The following is a 4,131-nucleotide window of genomic DNA, read 5'->3' as shown; positions in this document are numbered from 1 at the left end:
AATCCTCTCGAGGATTAGTCGAGATGCACGTAAGTTGGCCCAGACACCTTGGTTAATAAAAAAAATATATATATATATATATATATTGCAAATTTGCAATGACTTCCCACCCCTTAGGTAATTTTGTCCTTTGATTCTTAATCAAGTTAAATCACATTCCAAAGGAGATATCTTTGAGTTACAATTTTTTTTTTTATTGCTAAACGGGATATTACAAAAGTTGATCTCATCCAGGTAGTTTGTAGCTTCTTTTTTTTTATTTTATCAGCTAGAAAATATAAAAAAAATATCAACAAAAATTTTTTACCCAAGATTTGTTTCTCAACAGAAACCTGTCAATTCCTAATAGTTGCCTATGATTTTCTCTCCAGAAAAAATAAAAAGTTGAGCATTTTCTCTTTTCCTGCACTTTCTCTTAGATAAGTTTCCAAGGGTGTTATTAAAAAATGTTGGCCATTAATCCTCTTCTTTCGGAGAGAATGGAGGTAGATCTCGAAAAACTCCAATATCAAATTAACTTGATTCCCTTGAAAATTGAACTTTTGATGCTGCAATTTATTATATAATTTGGTGAGAAATAAATAAAGAATATGGACCTTTTGTCATGTACCATAGGCAAATTTGGGAAACCATTACATTTGAGATCATGAATAGGCTTCTCGATCCCCCTTTGTGTTACAGCTCCAGACACAATGAGGAATAATCATCTTACCTATTTTTGGGATTTTCTACTTATTGCTCTCCTAGCATTTTGTTGTATCCCAATTATTTTGGTTTGTTTTTTTGTTTTGGCCTAGAAGCATTTTGAAATATCCCTTTATTTGGTTTGTTTTGTTTGTGGTTGTTTGGAATTCTCCTCTTGTTTAGTCTAATTGGCTGGATGTTGTATTTTTTACTTTCTTTTTTTTAAATATATTTTTCATTCATCCATAAAATAATAATAATAATAGATTTAGGACTAATCAAATACAATTATTATATATTTGACATAATCAGTCTTAGTCTTCAAAATTGCCTTACGCCTTAATTTCCTTTCTTCTTTCTCCTATTCTCGATTCCACAGGGGATAATAGATCTAATAGGAGTTATTTAAAGGGATTCAGTTGAACTGATTCTGATCTGAGCACCAATTAGAAGGCCTTCATTGCTCCTTTCATGTTCAAATTCCTCTTCGGGGGATATTCCTTTGAGAAAAATGCAATTTCAATTGTTGAATTTAGTAATTCAGAATCAACATTACAGAACCAGATCTTATGGATTATCCCCCCATTTTTTCCCCTTTCTCTAATTCCCACGGAGCGGTAAGTTCAATGCATCCTCCTCATCAGAAATGACTGTTATTGGTGTTGTGAGGCGACGCGATCCTTGTGTCTTGTCACTTTGACACCCCCCCCCCCCCCGGTAATATCTATATAAAAAATGGAAGAGAAAGCATATCAGGACCAATGTTGGGATTGAAGGCTTAGTACATTCTCCCGTTGTTGTCTCAAGATCTTGAGTCTTTTCTTCTCCTTGATTTGTATTTCACTAACTTTCTTCGTATGTATCTCAACCTGCTGCCCACAGAGCAATAAGGAGTCTTCTTTGAGTTATAATCTTTATAGGAATGAATCACATATGCTGGTTGAGAATTTCTTGGGAATTCATTGATTAGTTTGTTATGGTAGGGTAGAGGTTGCAGGAAGGGGATGGTTGAGAGAAAGAGAGAGAGAGAGAGATTTTTGTTTCATTCTTATTACAAATGTCAATTGAATTTTTTACCTTCATTAATTATAAGCACATATTTGAAGTGTTTATCACGAAATAGTTGGAGTGAATCTCTTCCGAAATAGGGAAAATAGTTACTTTAGGAAATTTTTTTTTTGTTGAATAAATAAATATAATAAAACCCCCATAAAAGAGGAAAGAAAATATTATAAGGTGAGATGCCACCAAGGCATTAGACTAAACACAAAAGGATCGAGACATAAGAGAAACACAAATGGATCAAAACATCAACTAGGACAATTGGAGAATGAGAAGGAGCAACAATGAGTTCGCACTACGTTCCTCCAAGAGGAATTAGATCTTCCAATTATTGGCTGAACGAAGAAAATAAAGAGCAAACCTAATACAATGACTCCTCTCCCTACGCAAGTAATACGTCAGGATTTTTATTTAAGTTGATTTGAGTTTCACTATAAAATAATGTGCAAAAATCATACTTAGCACCTTCCAAAATTGAAATCACCCTTTGAAGTATTTCTCGAAATGATGCCAAAGATAGTAATTATCCTAAGGTGTTTTGTTATAATTTTATTTCAATTTATATCATGGGATCAAAAATTGAAACTATGAAGTGTTTGGTATGATTTTTTCACCCTATTTATGTAAGCCCTCTTGCTTTTCATACTTTCGAAGAACTTCTAATTATCAAGGAGACAAAAAGCTATGTGAAGTAAAAGAAAAGAAGGTCGTCGAGCATGTGTTAATAACAAAGCAAATGTGTCAATTGATATTTAAAAAAAATAAATAAAAAAAATTATAGCAAAATTACTCTATTTCACAATCACCACTTCCACCAGCACATTCTCCTTCGATGTTTCCCACCGCCATCACCACCCCCTTTCCCAGCCCCAGACCTGTCCCTACGCCTACCTTTGCCGCCTCCCCGCCCCCACCCTCTCCCAAAAAAATATAGAGAATACATCTGATAAATTATACTACCACATGGATTTCTTACTCTTGAAGTATAACAGAGTGATGCAACGAAAAACAATTTGAATTTTAAAATTCATTCCAGGCTAGCCCACCAGCCCCACCCCATATCAGGCGTCCAATTAAGCTCATGGAGATATAAGTAACGGATCTTGGAGGTCTGGTGACACAAAAGTTCAATCTTGGGCCATAACCCATTTCATCACTTGGGCTCCATTCAAAGCCCAAAAATGAGGTCCAAGGATCCGAGGAGAAGGGATAGTAACTGAACCCACAGCCAAGACGGCCATTTTCTTTCGGTGATAGAGAATGCTACCTGGATAGCCACTACGCCAATATGCAGACCAATTGGAGATCATACAGAGGCTCACCCATAGTGTGGGGGCTGTGCAGTCTTTTCAAGCCCACCTGTGTCTAGACATAGAAACATTCAAGCAGGTAGTTTTGTTTTTCCCAAATAAAAGATCAAAATACATTATTTTCTGTAAAAAAATCATTTGAAATCCATCACTTAGCATTGTTTAAACCCCACTTTAAGTTCTAAGAATCCAGTCCTGTGGGCTGTGGCCACTGGCCAATACACAATCATGGGTATGGGCCGTATGGCTTCAAGAATAAAGTGGGCCTTTCATCATTCAAAGACTTCCCAAGAAATGGGCATAATGAGGTAAATTACATCAGAGAAAATTGAAGAATATCCGGTAAAAGCAAACTTTTAAAGCTTTTATCATTTTTGTGGTCATTGGAGGGGAAAAAAAAAAAGAAGACAAATTACAGCCAAGGTCCCTGACATGTAGGGAAACAATGATCGTGGTCTTTCAAGTTTCAACATCTAAGATTGTGGTCCCTAGCATTTTGGAAAATTATAAATAGGTAGCCATGTCTCCCTATTGGGCTAATGTTAGTGCAAATCAGAAGGCTGTACTCTCATGATTCTATCACCAAACAAACTCTTATTTCATTATAAAACCTTCGTTAAACATATGGAGAAAGTTTTCCTAAACTCATAAAAGGACTGTCCACCCATCATCCTAGGGGTCACAAACCCCTATAGGATTTTTCCATCTTCCCAAAATACCCTTGCAATACCCCTTGTGCACATCTCAAGCCTCGGGGAATGAATTCCCATTCATTGTGGGCATAAGAAAACTAGGTCGTAAAGATGATGATTGCGAGTTTAAGTATTTACAATTCAAAAGCCACTATGAGTCTATGCATGTAAAATTACAAAAACTAATGGGTGAGTTTGATATCAATCTTTATATTAGATACTTTGCTCAAAAAGACTGCTCTCAATATTCAAATCCGTGTGTTTTTTTTTTTTTTTTTAGAAGCTTGAATCTTTACCATTGCTCCAAGCATTGTACCCTAGTAATGGTGGGCATTTAAGCCAATGAAAATACCATATTGAAAAATTTTAGGCATTTATCTCCT

This window comes from Macadamia integrifolia, chromosome 9, assembly GCF_013358625.1.
Source record: "Macadamia integrifolia cultivar HAES 741 chromosome 9, SCU_Mint_v3, whole genome shotgun sequence".
Classification (NCBI taxonomy): Eukaryota; Viridiplantae; Streptophyta; class Magnoliopsida; order Proteales; family Proteaceae; genus Macadamia; species Macadamia integrifolia.
This window is presented reverse-complemented; position numbering follows the sequence as displayed.